Source organism: Notothenia rossii, assembly GCF_949606895.1.
Source record: "Notothenia rossii genome assembly, chromosome: 9".
Classification (NCBI taxonomy): domain Eukaryota; kingdom Metazoa; phylum Chordata; class Actinopteri; order Perciformes; family Nototheniidae; genus Notothenia; species Notothenia rossii.
In genome coordinates this window covers 76540027-76558390 of record NC_136907.1, presented here as the reverse complement: position 1 = coordinate 76558390, position 18364 = coordinate 76540027, and positions in this window count along the sequence as shown.

Below are 18364 nucleotides of genomic sequence, written 5' to 3'. Positions count from 1 at the left end.
GCACATTTGCTGCACTCAGCAGCATCACATTCTGTCATGAGTCCACAGGGTTCAGGGACAGAGAGCACATGGACAGGTCTCTGTTGTGACACAGATAACTAATTGAAGAGGGAAGAGTCATGCTTCCCTAAAGCATCAGTGAATCATTGGTAACCTTATAAGTAGTGCAGGGACAATAGAGTATTTACTGTAAATCAATGGATGTGCAGGAAGGTGGTCATAATAAAAAGAAAAACAGACATAATGAAACCTTTTTTTTTTGCTTCCACTAAGAAAAAATGTGTCTGCTCTCCTGCGTACCGACGGCTATAAGTGCGGCAACAACATTATAACTTGAATAATTATTATAGTAATGGAATAATAACTTGACGGCACTGATCAAGGTTTTCTGTCCAAGTCTGTCCACTTTTTATTTTCCATTAAACACTGCCAGAGTCCTTACCATGTTCCTGTTAATGTTTACTTCCTGTCTGTCTTCTTCTGCTGTTCCCTTTGGTGTTTACTTCCTGTCAGTCTTCTTCTGCTGTTCCCTTTAGTGTTTACTTCCTGTCTGTTCTTTGGCTTTTCCAGCTAGTGTTTACTTCCTGTATGTCTTCTTTTCTTGTTCCCTTTATTGTTTACTTCCTGTTTGTCTTCTTCTGCTGTTCCCTTTAGTGTTTACTTCCCGTTTGTCTGTCTTCTTCAGCTGTTCCCTTTAGTGTTTACTTCCTGTTTGTCTGTCTTTTTCAGCTGCTCCTTTTAGTGTTTACTTCCTGTATGTCTTCTTCTGCTGTTCCCTTTAGTGTTTATTTCCTGTTTGTCTGTCTTCTTCTGCTGTTCCCTTTAGTGTTTACTTCCTGTTTGTCTGTCTTCTTCAGCTGTTCCCTTTAGTGTTTACTTCCTGTTTGTCTGTCTTCTTCAGCTGCTCCTTTTAGTGTTTACTTCCTGTATGTCTTCTTCTGCTGTTCCCTTTAGTGTTTACTTCCTGTTTGTCTGTCTTCTTCTGCTGTTCCCTTTAGTGTTTACTTCCTGTTTGTCTGTCTTCTTCAGCTGTTCCCTTTAGTGTTTACTTCCTGTTTGTCTGTCTTCTTCTGATGTTCCCTTTAGTGTTTACTTCCTGTTTGTATGTCTTCTTCTGCTGTTCCCTTTAGTGTTTACTTCCTGTTTGTCTGTCTTCTTCAGCTGCTCCTTTTAGTGTTTACTTCCTGTATGTCTTCTTCTGCTGTTCCCTTTAGTGTTTACTTCCTGTTTGTCTGTCTTCTTCTGCTGTTCCCTGTAGTGTTTACTTCCTGTTTGTCTGTCTTCTTCAGCTGTTCCCTTTAGTGTTTACTTCCTGTTTGTCTGTCTTCTTCAGCTGTTCCTTTTAGTGTTTACTTCCTGTATGTCTTCTTCAGCTGTTCCCTTTAGTGTTTACTTCCTGTTTGTCTTTCTTCTCCAGCTGTTCCTTTTAGTGTTTACTTCCTGTATGTCTTCTTCAGCTGTTCCCTTTAGTGTTTACTTCCTGTTTGTCTTTCTTCTTCAGCTGTTCCTTTTAGTGTTTACTTCCTGTATGTCTTCTTCTGCTGTTCCCTTTAGTGTTTACTCATGTCTGTCTTCTTCAGCTGTTCCCTTTAGTGTTTACTTCAGCTGTTCCCTTTAGTGTTTACTTCCTGTCTATTGTCTTCTGCTGTTCCTGTTAGTGTTTTCTTCCTGTCTGACTTTTTCTGTAGATTTTTGTTGCACACAACAACCTATATAACACACTACAGGAAATGGAAAAAACCCAAAAGCATAAAAGGACCTTTTGAAACTGTGTACGATTTTGAAAACGTCCCTTGTTTCGTGGGAACGTTTGAAAACCCCTGCCATAGACAACACCTTCAGACTTCCATTCATCATACTACAGAGGCTCATTCACGTTGGCTCTTGGTATGAAAGCCAGTATTTCTCTGTGCCAACCTTAAGTGCCACTTTTGTTCTGTCATCACTCCGTCATGCTCCATGAAACTCTGTATATTTAGCGGCATGAACCAAATTCCTGCACACCTCACGTTCTTCGAAGTCATCAAAGTCATGCTATCTTTGCATTCGATGAGTCATACGACATTATAGAGTCAGTGCAGTTGCCATGAAGCAGCGACTGATGTTAGTGGCAATGCACGTGGGATGCTGGTCTGTGCCAGGAGGAATCCATAGCAACACAGTAATGAGCATGAACAGCAGACAGATAAGCAGCTCTGCTTTGTACCGGTCAGACATCATTCACATGTTTATTTGTGTATGTCTCATGCACTGTACTGTTCACTGTTTGTGTGAGAGTTTCGCAAATGTGTTTGTCTGAAAAATGGCTACTTACCTTAAAAAATGATATATTATATTTGAATATATAACATATATTTGTATATTTCCTGAAAGACCAAAAAGATATTGAATATTGTTAAACATAATTGTATATGCATTTATTCTATTTCATTAACGTTTCTGTTACTATCCATATGTTTGAGTGGGTGCAGTAATCCTATCATTTCATAGCATCCCAAACCAGCACTTTGACTAAGTGGGATTTGTAGTCATGGTAAAAGAGTCCTTTTGTGAAAGTGTCACTACAGAATATATCAGGGATCAAGAAAACAAACCGTGTCTGTTTCCTTCCAACACACCTATTTTAAAATCCTGCATTTGGAAACCATGCCAAAAAATAGTCACTCACTTTTAATTAGCTGTTCGGAAATTCTTTGCACAGCAGATAATGGCCAGCTTTTTAATTCACAAACCGTGCCTGGTGCCTGATTAGAAATACACAGTTGCAATTAGGGTAGAAAAAGTTTTGTTGTCACCAATTGGAATTAATAGTCAGATAGCATAATAACAAGTAACAGAATGAGAAAGACGCCGTGCATGTTGTTGTGTCCACGTTTCTTTTGATTGATCATCTCGCAAATGTAGGCCGTTTGGTACCATTTGGATGCATGAGAGATTTGATTTTGCTAACATATTCAGTGTGTGGCTCCCAGAATGCCTGTCACTTGAGGCTAATCAAAATGCAAAGATATTCAGGGTGAAGGAAAGTACAGTATGTTATAAGCGTAGAGCAGGCCCAATGAGCAACAGTCTCTGGAGCGACTCACATGCAGATAATGTAATTGGTTCATTTCATCACATGTCTTAGTGATCTTGGGTTTTGATGCACTGTACATGTAGATGAATCAGAATCATAAGACCCCGACCATTAAGGACATTGAATTCATGGAGCAAACATATGACAGGAATACTGCTTTCATTCATGAGGGAACTGAATGTTCTTCAACCTTTTAACACCTTCACTTAAGTGCATCTTTAACAAGGTTTTCAATTCCCCACAGTCCAACAGTTCGAGGTAGTTATATTGGATGAACAGGAAACTCTTAGCCGAACATGAGTAAGCAGATTCAGGCCACTTTCCCTGGATGGGTAGCAATTAAAAACTCTCACGTGGTGTTTACATAGTTGCATGAAAACACAAGACTTGGTCCAAAAGTAGTAATCATGCTATACTCATCGAGACAGAGAGGAGTTGAACTGTGGTACACACATTTGTTTTAAAGGGTTTAGTTTCGTATGGTATCTTAGACGAGATCAACTTAATTTGTGCATATGCGTCACAGCCTTTAAACATGTAGCATGTTTATGAAGCTCTGCTGTCAGTACAGCTGATATTCCACTCCTGAAAAATGTAACCATGTGTGAAGGCTTTTGTGTAAAGTGATACTACATTGACAGTGTTCCCAGGGTCAGGCTTAGATGGTTCTGGTCCCAATTTGTTTTCGTTTCCAATGTCTGCTTTTCTTCCGTCCAACATCCATCTGTTATATATCAGTCACTTTGTGTTGAACCAGAACAGCCTCATATCGTAGATCGTCAAATACCATTGCTTTGTCATAGCCTTCAGTACTGACAAACAAGGAAGTGAGTTAACTTAGTGGTGGAGGGATTGGCCCCTCAAACACATGACGTTCACCATCAGACTGTCTGAAACTAAAAATCAACATGGACCTATTTTAGTAGACGAGTAAACGTAAGTTCGTGAGAAAACTTGGATAACAAACACTTATTTGAATCCAAACCACAAAGTTTTTCTAAAGCTAACCAAGTAGTTGTGTTGCCTAAAAATCACCAAGTAGTGTTGATTAAGTAGTTTGACACAAAGGGTTAAGTTAAAAAATGATCCCAAAGGGTCATTCGTGACCGTTGGGAATAAGATTTGGCTTGTTAAGTCTAATGTACTCGGTCAATATTAATAATAGGAATAAACGTTCCTTCTAGATTTTTGCGCGAACAAACCAAATGGTATGAAAATGAGTCAAAATGATCACAACCAAAACCCAAAGTAACCAACACATTGATATTGACAGAAAGCTGTGGTTTTACTGCTTGTTTTTTTCAAGTTTCCAATATGGGTGATTGTTGATATTGGAGACAACATAAAGCAAGTGGAAGTATGAGAATAAACACATTTTGAGACATATGGAAAGCATAATCTGATAATATACTGTGCATACATTTTCCTGTTATTTATGGTTAAACCAATTCACACCGTTCACACCGGAGTACTTTTCCCGTTTAGTTCCGTTAGCACCCCTTATGTTGCGTTCACACCAAAAAGAGTACTTAGTGCCGGGAACTTTTACCCCCTTTTTTAGTGCCTGCTAGAGAGGTGGTACCAAACAAGTACCAATTTCTGATTGGCTGGGCGAATTCCAAACCACGCCCCTTAAAACTCTGAAAAGTTTTGTGAAGCCGCCGTTGTATTTATGGCATTAGCATTATTAGCATTAGCCCCCGCGCACCAACGGAGAGAGAATAACTTATGGCAACACAAAAAAAAACATGGGAGCGGTGGAGTGATGAGGAGGTGTCGGACAGTCCCCAACTCCGGGGACTGGCCGACCGGGGACTTCGGGTGGCAGTATACGCCGTAAATACGTAAGTACGGCAAAGTTCTTGGTGTGAAAGCGGCTATTGCCACACAACAAGGAACTTTGCTTTAGAAAAAGGAGGTTGGGTGAGTCATCCAGTCCAAAATATACACTAACACAAATCTAAAAAAGCACATAGGAGTTCCAGAGAATTGAACTTGAGAGACACGGACACAAAGAAAGGTCAATCCCTGTGTTTCCCACATCCATCAACTGTACATTAGACGAGTCAGGACTCTGCTGTATCCCATCTGAGGAACACGTCATCTGCTCATCTCAGCGATGGGTGGCCAGGTTCAGCTGACCTGAGTACAGTTTGTTAACCGTTTGCTGGAACCTTGGCAAGCAGCATCTGAGTCTCAGGGGAACATTAAAGCTGCGATCCAACAGAGCGGGGGGGAGGACCTGAGGGCGAGACAGATACATGTGAGTGCCTGTACGTATGGCTCTGCATGTATGGAAAGCTTTTAGGTGACGTAGCATGCAGCGCTTGTAAAGGTGGTGCTGGTGACATCATTTCTTAGAAGCGACAAACACTTTCCCAACGCTCAGAAAATATCCCAGAGATGAAGAGAAAATTGCTGCAGTTGATCTGAATGACTTTTTTGTCAATAGTGCTTTAAATTCTGCCTGCCTAGGAAAAACAGAAGTGGTGTAGCAAATGCATTGATGTGCTAATTACGTTGTGATGTCATCTGGCAACCCCTGTGACTTTTTAAACAGCCAATGGCTACTTGAAACAAAAGATTGATCCACATGTGCTCTCTGGCAGTCGTAATGAATCGGTCACAACATGTGTGCTGCAGTCCGAAACCACAGATATGTCAGTGGCTCAGAATAGAACGGCTGATTGAGGTAATATTAGACATTTTATGATGATTAACGTTGGAATCAACATTTTTGAATAATTGATCACAGAGGGTTACACTAGTTCAACCAGCACGGGAGATAATGCAGATTCATTTCACTTATTTATACAGCATAATTTTGCATAAACCCATAAACCCCATACATATACTGTAATGCTGTAGTTGATATAATGGACCTAATCCAATCATGGTGGGGGGAGGAGGAGAAGTCATGACATGGTAACATACAATACAATTATGAGTTTCCAATGTACGGTATGTGAGCTTGCATGCATTTGATTGGCCGATGTAGTTGATTTGGCATTGCACTTATACAATGGATTGTTTTGTTTTACAGAAGTGCTCTATTTTTCTTCAAAGCATTCAACAACCATCACTAATGGATTCAACTAGAATTTACCAAGCACTTCTTTGCATGTTGCAGCAGCGCTGCACAGAAAAAAACATGCTTCTATTTTGGGAGCTTCTTGGATGCCAGTGCGTGCCGTTGAACTGCAACGAGCCAGGTTCACATTCGGCTTGTGACCTTCGCTGCATGCCATGCCCTTCTCTCTCCCTCTCCTCAATGTCTGAAGAGTCCACAGTGAAATAAAGGCAAACATGCCCAAAAGTAAACTCAAAAGAAACCTGTTTCACTGATTCAAGCAGCAACACAAGTCAATGCAGTTCATTTATGTAGAGTAGTTTCTTTATTACAGTGAGGACATGACGGTGATGGACACTTGTGACTCTTCTGCACTTTTTGAAGTGAACGAGGCAGGGTTCAAATGTAACCTGAGAGAAAACCTGACACATCCAATTCAAGAAAAATATCTTCAGAAGAGTTGTTGCTTGTCAAAATGCTTTTAAGGTCAAATGAACCGTTGAAAAACTAGAAGACTATGAGAAGCTACAATAGTGTTTGTGCATATGCATGAGTGAACAAGGATTATACTGATATATAAAAGCAGTAAGTACACTGCAGTGTTTACTTATGTACCCTTACAATTCCCAAGCACCCATCACCTGTAGACATATTTGATTATACTGTATTTTATATGTAGCTTCAGTTTTAGCACCAAATACTACAGTGTAGCCAAATAGAAGGTCTTTGATGCAGCTGCCAATGCAACAGTTGAATCATGTGTGCATTTACCATATAAGGATGTGTCTACCTGCTCACAAAATTGTTCACCAATGCATGGATTCACTTATTCAAGTGTGTGTGTGTGTACCTGTAATGAAAGAGCCCTTTGCTGGAATAATCGATGCTCACCCGAGTGAAGGAGGGTCGCAGCTGACTGTGAGTCATCTCCGTCTCATGACCAGCTGCTCTGAGCAAACAGAGGCCTCTACTTTACCTCGACCAATAAACCGTGAAGTGTTTCAATCTGCTGAATTTCTATGGTTTTGGTCCACCAGGGAAAACATAGCTACACTGAATACTGAACTCCTGTTGAAGCAAAGCAGCAGGGTGACCACACGCTAACAACCAGAGGGTCACAAGTTCACAACTGAGACTAACAGAGTCAAGTACAGGGTCTTTAAGCGAGATCATGTTTGGTTACATTTGACTGGACATGATCCCAAAAAAAGTTATACACTTAAAGGTGCCCTATTTTACTGTTTTTCATCAATATATTATAGGACTCAGATATATACAGAACCTGTCTCTGATTGGCTGAAACACCAAACAGATCATTGCAGCATTACCCATAATCCCCTCTGTTTCAGCCCTGTTTCCAAAGTGCTGATTCTCTGTCTGTTACTTTAGATGAAAATAAGGAGCCCCTCCCCACGAGATTTGGTTAAAAAGAACACAAGTTGATGTAGAAGAGACATGAAGAAGTGGATTTTTATAATGAGTGACCTCGCCCGGAAAACTGTGTCTCAGGGCTTCTTAACATTTAAAAACCTATTATTGTGTCATATCCACTTAACGGGAAGAAACTCAGCTAACTGATGATACGAACCATTATTACCCAAACAAAACACAAGTCTCACAAGAAGCGTCTAAATGAGCCCTGAGAGAAAAAATGCTAACACAGAACTCTAGGTGTAAATACCCTTATTACTTATCGGATCTGCACAAACAAGATATCGATTAGCAAGCTGAGATTCCACAGATTCTACAGGTATTAGTATCATCACTGAGCGATCAGAACTCGTGACAGGGGAAGCAAAAACAGACATCACAACAAAGAGCTTTACGGAGCAAAACGGGACATTGTCTTTCCTTAGCTCTTATTCTGATCAAAAGTCATGTTCAATGGCATTCAAACGATCAACACGCTGCTGAAAGTTAATCCAAAGGTTAATCCAATGTGTCTGAAATGATTACTGATAATCCATCTTCATATTTATGTCAATAACGGAGTTTTCATAGTTGCTATGGCAACTACCGGAGTGACAGCTTCCGGTTCCGGGGCATGCTGGCTGTGCATCACTCATTCACCAATGAGTAATGTTTAGATGGATTTTAGGAACTTCCCCTCGATTCTATTGGCTCTAACGGTTCAAAAGAGGTGTCAATCATAAAAATCAATTGCGGGGGGCCATAGATATTGAAAATGCACCCAAATGACCCCAGTTTTTTTTTTCAAATTTTTTCTAAAAAGGTTAATGTCACTTGTTTTGCATCAATCTTGATACAGGGTACTTATTATATGTTATAGTTTGGATTGCTAAAGCTTTTAGTCTCTGATTCCATCATTTAAGTGTGGTTTTCACTAAAAGTAATTTTTATTTTTTTGGACGGACACTATAATTTACATTTTTTTATATGTTAAATCAGAATTTACTTTAAAATAAAAAAATTCTATATTAATTTTGACTTTTCTGCATCCAACTCACAGGTTTATCATTGCTTTGAGAAAAAAGATTATTAATTTATCCCTTTTAGAAGTGAAGTTATGGTCATTTGTTCTGGGAATGTCATTTTCGAGCCTGACACCTGAAAACAGGCTCAGGGCTAAACAGGTTAAGCTAGAGCATGCTTGGTTAAATTTGACTGGACATGATCCTTAAAAAAACGTTATACATTAAAGCTTGCATGGATTGAATCGTTGCATTGTTTGCATTTCATTTTATTTTTATTTTTATTCAGACCTCATGCAGACGGAGTGGAGTTGAAATGAAGTGAAATTCAACATCGACAGTAAACCATCCATCCCCAACGATTGCATCAGCGAAACGTGTGAGATGTAAAAATGTAAAAGATAAAGTATTGATTTCAGTTTAGGGCAGCGCGGCCGTTATCATCAGTGAGCGCTGAGGTCGGTTGTTTTAGCTTTGCTTTAACTCTGGAGATTTATCACCTCGGTTGAATCGCAGTGAGAGAAAGAGAGAGATAAATTGAATGCTGATCCTCGGAGGAATAAGAAAGCAGCTTCGCTCCAGAGTGAGACGTATGTGAGATATCAGTCGATGCATTTACGCCTCGGAATGTGATTGATGGCGCAAAATGAAAAAAGCAACTCATCAACAATTATTATTATTGAGGGGTAAGTTGGTTTGGGAAGTGAACACTCTCCAGAGTATTATTGAATGATGCACCTATGGAGTTTTATGTAGAAACAAACACTATACATATTTCAACTCGTTCTCGGTGGTGGACAGTTTTATTTGTATTAGTCTTTTACTTTTCCAGCAACATACATTTCACAAAGAATACTCCCCCCAAAGAATAAAAACAATAGTGATTCAAGCTAGTAGACAAAACACTTTATTCCACCCAATCCTATCTAGCATACTAATTTCAAATCCGTTGCATTTCTGAACAATGTAGGAAAGTCTCCCTCCATATGAAGTTATCAGGCTTCTCTTTAATAGCAAAGCTTAACTGTGGTTGACAGTTTTAATGTTTGCATTATGTTGCCCATTTAGCCCCGTTCTCTGCCATCTCACTCCATTAGAACAAAAAAAAGACAGTCTTTTCACCTGTTTTACACCATCAAGTTAAACAGTGGACGTCAGTTAAGTGCATGTCCTGCCGTGACGAAGCCGAGCGGCCATCATTTCCACGGCGCTGGGCCGCAGTTTTCAAAGACAGGCTCAATTTGGTTCCTCATCTCCATTATCGGCCCTGCACTTATAGAGAGCGCCTTGACTTAATGAGTCGAATCATCAGAATCCCAGCTTAACAAAGCAGAAAAAAAAGAATGAGAGCAGGTGTGAAAATGACTAAACTGCACCTCGGGAGTTTATGAAGGAATGAGATATGTGCAGGGGTCTGTTAATCCTGCTAATGTACAAGAAACGTTATGTCCATAATGGTTTGTGTTACGCTTCACCGCTGCTTTATTGCTTACACGAATTAGATATGAGGTTGAACATGAAAAGGGAGCTGAGCCGGAAGGCAAAGCTCTCCGTCTACCGGGCCGCTTTCCTTCCTACCCTCCCCTATGGTCATGAAGGATGGGTCATGACCGAAAGAACGAGATCACGGGTACAAGCAGCCGAGATGGGTTTTCTCCGCTGGTGTCTCCCTTAGGGATAAGGTGAGAAGTTCAGTCATCCGGGAGGGACTCGGAGTTGAACCGCTTCTCCTTCGTGTCGAAAGGAGCCAGTTGAGGTGGTTAGGGCACCTAGTTAGGATGCCACCTGGGCGCCTCCCTAGGGAGGTGTTCCAGGCACGTCCAGCTGGGAAGAGACCAAGGGGTAGACCTAGAACCAGGTGGAGGGATTATATCTCTTCTCTGGCCTGGGAGCGCCTTGGGACCCCCCAGTCAGAGCTGGTTGATGTGGCCAGGGAAAAGGAACGTTTGGGGCTCTCTGCTGGAACTGCTACCCCCGAGACCCGACCACGGATAAGCGGGAGAAGATGGATGGATGGTTGTACATGGTTTTTAAAATGAAGGTCCTTCTGTTATCGATAAAATCCCCACAGCATTTGAATCTGTCATTCACAGCATGACTTCTGCTCCTCTTCTTCAAAACCAGGAAATTGGAGGTGCCGGCGCTGTAGAGGGCAGACGCTGATTTGTAAGTTTGAAAATGTTGCACGTATGCTTCAAGTAGCACACATCCTGTTGTTCATGAGAGGAAGGAAGCCGCCGTATCCGCACAAATGGGAAATGCAGAGGACACGGATGAATTGATAGGAAAAACAGGTAGTGGAAACAAACATGGGAGCTGAGGATATGGCAGCAGTGTGAAGGCAACGTGGAAAGATACTTAAGCCAAGAGAGGAAAATGTGTCGAATGTTGCCGTCCGGTTCCAGATTTTCCAGTCTTTTTTCTACTCACTTCACTTTACATTGAATTATGTGTCCTCCCTTTTGATTAAGTGTAACCCAAACACACTACTTTAAGTGCCACACATTCTGTTAATTCACTAAGAAGACATCTGCCATATGTCTAATGTTGGGGAATGTTCGGTTGTGATTGTGTAATGTGATAAATGTAAAAAATCTCGAAATAAATGTTTTTCAAAAAATAAATAGAAGACGTCTGCCAGTGTCACAGGGTCTAGTTTTGTTCCGTATATAGTCCAGATGGAAATTAAACATTCCCATTTATGAGAGAAATATGTAAAATGATATACAAAAAGTCGATTTCCACTTAAAATGTCTGTTAGCTGTTAAAGCCAAGCCCTTCAGTCTGCAGAACCAATGCCTTCAGACTGCTAAGTTTTCTTTTAACCTTTGTTTTTTTTCGGAGACGTTTTGGCCGAGCACCGATGTTCCCTTTTTTTTTTTAACTCACTCATTCATGCGCCGGGCAGCTCCACCACAGAGCTTCACTCAGCGCTATTCAACAGGATCTACCTCATTGTCCCCATTCAGCTCCAAGTCCAGCATGCTTGAGGAGTGTACATCATGGGAGACTTCTTTCCTGCCCAGCCCCAGCAGCTGTGAATGTGATGATATGAGGGAATGACCCCATCGGACCCTGCACGACTCACAGCCCCCCCCCCCCCCCCCCCCCCAGATCTCCACCGCGGCTGCCATCCCATAATGCGAAACAAACAGGAACGTGACCCCCTTCCTTCCCACTGTAACCCAGACGTGGATGCAGCCCCCCCTTCCTCCTCCACTGGGTCAGCGGCTGTCCACATCCTGTCTGAGCCACTCTAATGCAAAGAGGAAAGAGGGCTCGTGGAAACAGCTATACACTGTGAGAGGATGTTAACGTGACAAAATTGCAAAAATAGTATATCCTCCATATCCATAACATTAATCTGATTTTAACACTTATGTCAATAATCCAATTATAGACTATTCTTCACAATTTCTATTATATTCCATTTTATTTTATTTACTTGCACTATCGGAGGAGAAGATTTTCATCGTCATAACTACACTGTAGCTATGCACACATGACAATACAAGCCTTTCTTGATGATGATGATTTTGCCATGAGCAATCCAACATTATTCAGTGTTTAGGTAAAAACAATTTCCCAATAACAACGAATTACTTGAAAAGCGGTGGGGACATACGTTGAATTATTTTAAAATGATCTTTAAGATATGCAAGATTGTAAACAACAACTGGAAACTATGTTGAGAAATGCTGAAAGGGGAGCCGATTATGCTTTTTGGGGTTTTCCCTTTCCTCTAGTTGTTATAATGGTTTTGGTGCATGTCAATGGTCTGCAGAGGCTAACATCCCTGTGTGTATAAACTATGAGACTATACATGAAAAAATGACAAAAATACTAGTGATGATGAGGATTTTGCCATGATGCAACATTATTCAGTATTTAGGTTAAAAAAACAACTGGCCCATTAGTTGAAAAGTGTTGGGGACATACGTTGAATCATTTTTTTTAAATGGTCTTCAACATATGCAATTTTAGGCAATGTAGAATATTACCAAGACTGGAATAAAAAACAGGAAACTATGTCAAGAAATGTTGAAACGAGGGGCCTATTATGCTTTTAGGGGTTTCCCTTTCCTGTAGTGTGTTAAATTGGCTTTTAGTGCACGTAAATGGTCTGCAAAGGTTTAATTCCCTGCGTTCCCTTCCACACTTTCGCTCTCATTTTGGTCATTATAAAATGATTAAATGATGGGTATTCTCTGAAGCTTAGGACATTTCAATTAATGCATTCAATATTTAGGTAGCATTTGATGATACATAATAATAATAATAATCCTTATATTTATTATAGTGCTTTTTCAATTACTCTCAAAGCGCTCCTTACTAATACACAGTGGCGCAAAAAGTGGGTATGCACTATATGCGACGCATAGGGGCGCCACACCAGTGGGGGCGCCCAACAAGCGATGGTAAAAAATTTTTTTTTAATTAAATAAAAATAAAATGGTATTTTCTTTATGTTTCTAAATAGTTTCTGCATTTCCTTAAGGTTTTAAAACATTTTAGAGGAGTAATATGCTAGAGAAGGGCGCCCTATCTCATAAGATTCCATCATAGAATTTTGACATAGAGGAGGGAGCACGAGCAGGGACGCCGTGAACACTGAGGAGCAGGCGCTCGTTGTGAGTTAACGTCAAAAAGAAATCATGGATAAACCAAAAAAGCGGTCGGGGGCAGAAAATAGAAAAAGAAAGAGGGAAAAGGAGACGGCGTGTCAAGGGATGCGACAACAGCTAAATAAGTGGATGTTGAAAGGCAACAGGTAGGAATAGGATGATTTAAAGTGTGACGTCTGTCTGTGCTTGGAAATATTGACTGGCTAGCGTATGCTAACACTGGGCATGTAGCAGCCAAAGGTGGGTGGGTTTATGGCTAGCTTAGAATATGCAAACCAATGTTGCTGCGCCAGCGCTGACATGGAAAGTATGAGGTAGCATGTACAATAAATGACAAGAATCTGGAAAACATAACTAATGCAATAACTCTGGTTTATCATGGAATCATGCACACATTTGCTACCAAATAAGAGGCTTGCAAATGTCAGTTCATGTTAACAGACTGTTCTCAGATTGGCTAGTGTTTGCTAACACTAGCAGCTGAAGTGTGGTTTACGGCTAGCTTTAATGCAAACCGATGTTTCTGATAGCTACATTTAGATTTTGGTTAAACCCCATGCATGTCACGTCCAAATTGTATTAAGGTAAAATAACAACTGGTAAATATAAGGTAGCATGCACAATAAATGTCAAGAAGCTGGAAAACATAGCTAACCATGGAATCATTTAAATATGTTGTGCTGCCATTAGCTGTCTATGTTAGCTGTGCTGTCAGACATACAGGCTATACATCTGTTTGGTGACACAGAAGCTGTTATTACAGGGTCACATCTCTTTACAGGTCTGTGCTAAGTAGCTCTCCGTATTTGTTCTTTTAAAATTCAAAATGTGAATGTACTTTCAACAGCAGCACAACCTTACACGGCATAATAGTGTTTTTTATTTGTTCTTTTAAAATCCAAAATGTGAATGTACTTTCAACAGCAGCACAACCTTACACGGCATAATAGTGTTGTTTTTTTTTTAATTAAGTTGCCTTATCACTGGGCTGATATAATAATTTAATTTAGACAGCTGCTTTAACAGTGAATTCATTTTATTCAGGTGTGAGGATGGTGGCTCAGGAAAGACAGGGGAAGGCAACAGGTAGGTCTAACATTAGGTGTAAGTGTAGGGGTCTTGATACCAACAGATTCATTTCTTAATATTATTTTAATATTATTAATAAGGAAAAACTAATATGGAAAATCTATTTCATAATGTTTGTTTGACAATATATCTTAGTGGAAAAGAACACAGGCAAGGAGTGAATGAGACAGACATGAGGTCGGCGATGGCATCAAGTAGAGATGAGACCAGTGATGATGTCAGGTAGTAGGAGTTCTATTAGTTTGACCACACAAAACTCAATGTCCAGTATGGTTTGAAGTTCTGTTGACCAACCTATTCACTGTGTCCTTTTTGGGGATAATAGTGCAGACAGAGATGGAGAGCCACTCACCACAGAGGTGGAATTTGAGGAGATTGTCGAACCGAGAGGTGACGATGAGGTGGAAGAGAATGTCGAACCGAGAGGTGAAGATGAGGTGGAAGAGAATGTGGAACAGAGAGGTGAAGATGAGGTGGAAGAGAATGTCGAACCGAGAGGTGAAGATGAGGTGGAAGAGAATGTGGAACAGAGAGGTGAAGATGAGGTGGAAGAGAATGTCGAACAGAGAGGTGAAGATGAGGTTGTGGAACAGAGAGGTGAAGAGGAGAGGGCTGAGTCAAGGCCTTACTCAGAAGATCCATCAGACTGGCCACCACCACATCAGATTGGGGACTCATTTAGGCAGTGTGTTGTTGAAAATGGCCCACACAAATGTCCTGATGGGCCATATCCAAGATCAGAGAAGTCTAGAAGGTGTTTTTCGAAAGCGTATTGTTTTCGCACAATGTCAAATGGAGAGAAAGTTGCACGAGATTGGTTACTGTATTCTAAAAGTACGAATAAGGTGTATTGTTTTGCGTGTAAACTTTTCGGTGGAGCTAGCGTTGTTGACACACGCTTTGTGGTGGGATATAATAACTGGCCGAGTCTTTCAAAAACGCTGCAGCACCATGAAACCAGTGGTTTACACATCAACGCGTATCTTTTGTGGAAAGAATTAACATCTCGCTTACGCCTTGGTAAGACAATTGACAGTACCTTGCAAAAAGCCATAGAAGCTGAAAAGGCACACTGGAGAAGCGTGTTAACGAGAGTGATCGATTGCATACTCTTTCTCGCAGAAAGGAACTTGCCACTGAGGGGGAAGAATGCTACATTAGGAGATCCTAAAAATGGAAATTTTCTGGGTGTCCTTGAGGTCATAGGACGATATGATGTCACACTAGCAGAGCATCTTAGAAAGGTAGCGGCTAAAAAAACCACAGGATATCTTTCCTGGTGCACTCAGAATGAATTTTTAGATTAAATTGCAGACTGTGTACTTGGTAAAATTTGTGCCCAGGTCAAAGCCTCCAAGTACTTTGCTGTGGAGTTGGATTGCACTCCTGACATTTCAAAGCAGGAGCAGGCCTCAGTCATAATCCGGTATGTTCATACGGACGACAAAAAGAAAGCCACCATCAATGAGTCTTTTGTTGGCTTCATAGTTGTGAAGGACACAACTGGTAAAGGTCTCACAGAAACACTGACTGGGGTGCTGGATAGCCTGGGGTTGGAGTTGAAGAATTGTAGGGGACAGAGTTATGACAATGGCTCGAATATGAGAGGTATACACAAAGGTGTTCAAGCCTTGGTGCAGCAGAAGTGTCCAGAGGCACTATTTATCCCCTGCTGTAGCCACAGTCTCAACCTTCTCCTATGTGATGCTGCATCATCAAACAGAGTGTGTCTTACCTTTTTTGGCACTATCCAGAGACTGTACACCATTTTTTCAGCTTCGGTGAAGAGGTGGGATATCCTCAAAGAGTTTGTGGACATTACTCTAAAGCCTCTCAGTGAAACCAGGTGGGAGGCGAAAATAGACTCTGTCAATGCTGTGCGTTTCCAGTTAGGGGGGATTCTTGACGCTTTGGAAAAGCTTGAGGAAGTGGAAAAAGACGGCAAAACAGTCTCAGAGGCAAAGTCGCTCTCTGGCGAGATTGTTACCATGGAGTTTCTGATGTGCCTCTTGATTTGGTATGATCTATTGTCAGAGATCACGTTTGTTAGCAAGGCAATGCAAGCAGTGAACATTTCGATGGACACTGCCATAAGGATGATCGATTCTCTGAAAGAATTCTTCTGTAAGTATAGAGAGGAGGGGTTTCAGAAATCCCTTGACATTGCACGCAGACTAGCCATTGAGATGGATGCTTCCCCTGACTTTAAGGAAAGACGTTGCAGAAAGCAAAAGAGATTTCATGGAGATGATTCAAGCACTGGCCATTTTGAACAGGAACCTGAGACCCATTTTAGGTGCATGGTTTTTAATGTTATTGTTGACACTGTAATTCAGGAGTTGTCTGACAGATTTTGCAATCTTCAGCTTGTGTCCGAAAAGTTTAAGTTCATTTACAAAATGGAACACATGACAAAAGCTGAGTTGGAGGAATCAGTGACAAGATATGCACTGGCTACCGATGATGTTTCAAGGGATATCATTCAGGAAATTTACCCAGCAAGCCGTCTACTTAGGGGGCATGAAAAGGCTCTGGATAAACTAAATGTCCTCCTACAGGAGAACCTTGATTTGGTTTTCCCAAATCTGACAGTAGCCCTGAGAGTTTTCCTGACAATGCCTATGACAGTTGCCTCTGCCGAGAGATCATTCAGCAAGCTAAAGCTGATTAAAACATACCTTCGTTCCAACATGAGCAATGATCGCTTAACCCAATTAGCAGTCATTTCAATTGAAAACAGTGTGGCACGAACTGTTTCATTCGATGCAATACTAGATAAATGGGCAAGTGCAAAGGCACGCCATGTTACGATTTAGTAGCAACTAAAGAGTGCTCTACTACAATCTCAGGTAGCAACATTGTTACATAAGCTACATCATTTTTTAATTTTTTTTATTTATTAGCTTATTTGTCAGGGGCCGTGTACAAGACAGTTCAGGTACCAGAGTTAGCTATAAAGTGATTTACATCTGTGGTTGTTGTTAACAGAGTGTGTTCTAATGGATCTTTGTAAGCTTACTTTTGCATTTTAATGTTTTAATGTTTTATGTTGCATTGATTATAATGATTGTAAATGTGTAAATTTGTTTATTATTTAATGATGGTAGACCTACAGTGGCTGATATGCTTTAAAATAAACCCTTATTATTTAAAGGCCATGTCCAGCAGACTTATTTATTTATTATTACTATATATATATATATATAAAAACAATTTTTTTTGGGGGGGGCGCCAAAATTGTTGCTGCATACCCCCCTGACACAGGGCAGCTGCGCCCCTGCTAATACACATTACACATACATATCATACATACATGTAATGGTCATGTACTGTGGACAATACCCACAGGAGCAATTCAGGTGAAGTGTCTGGCCACAATGGCTTTACAGACACAGCGGCGGCGGGTTTCGCCTCCTTGATCTGATTACCAATGCATAGCCCACTGCGCCACACCGCCCATCTTCACACCTTGAAGTCATCGAGGTGCTTTACAAGTACACATTGATATCATACATGGACTGTGGACATTACCCACAGGAGCAAATTCGGGTGAAATGTCTTGCCCAAGGACACAATGGCCTGACACAGTAGCGGCGGAGGCGGGTTTCGAACTGGAGTTCCCCAACGCCCCCCTTGATCTGATGACCAAACGCACTGCCCTGCGCCACCCCGATGATGAGGAAAATGTTTCCCAAATTGGGATTAATTTCAGTACATTTTATCTCATGATCTTCCTTAGTGGTAGGAGGCGTGTGGCGCAGTGGATTAGTTCTTCAAATCAGTTGATAGCAAGTTCGAGTCCCATTGCAGTCAGCATGTCGTTGTGTCCCTGAGACACTTCAACCCAAATTGCTCCTGCGGGGATTGCCCACAGTATTGAGTATGTAAGTCACTTTGGATAAAAGTGTCTAACAAGTAACATGTAATGTAATGTAGTGTAGTGTGCAAATAAACGTGTATTTCATGTGTTATTCAACATATCTTGAGGCAAGCCTTTTCAAAATATATTTTACAAATAATGCTTTTATACATGCATTTTATACATACTTTTTTGTAAAGTTAATACTGACAA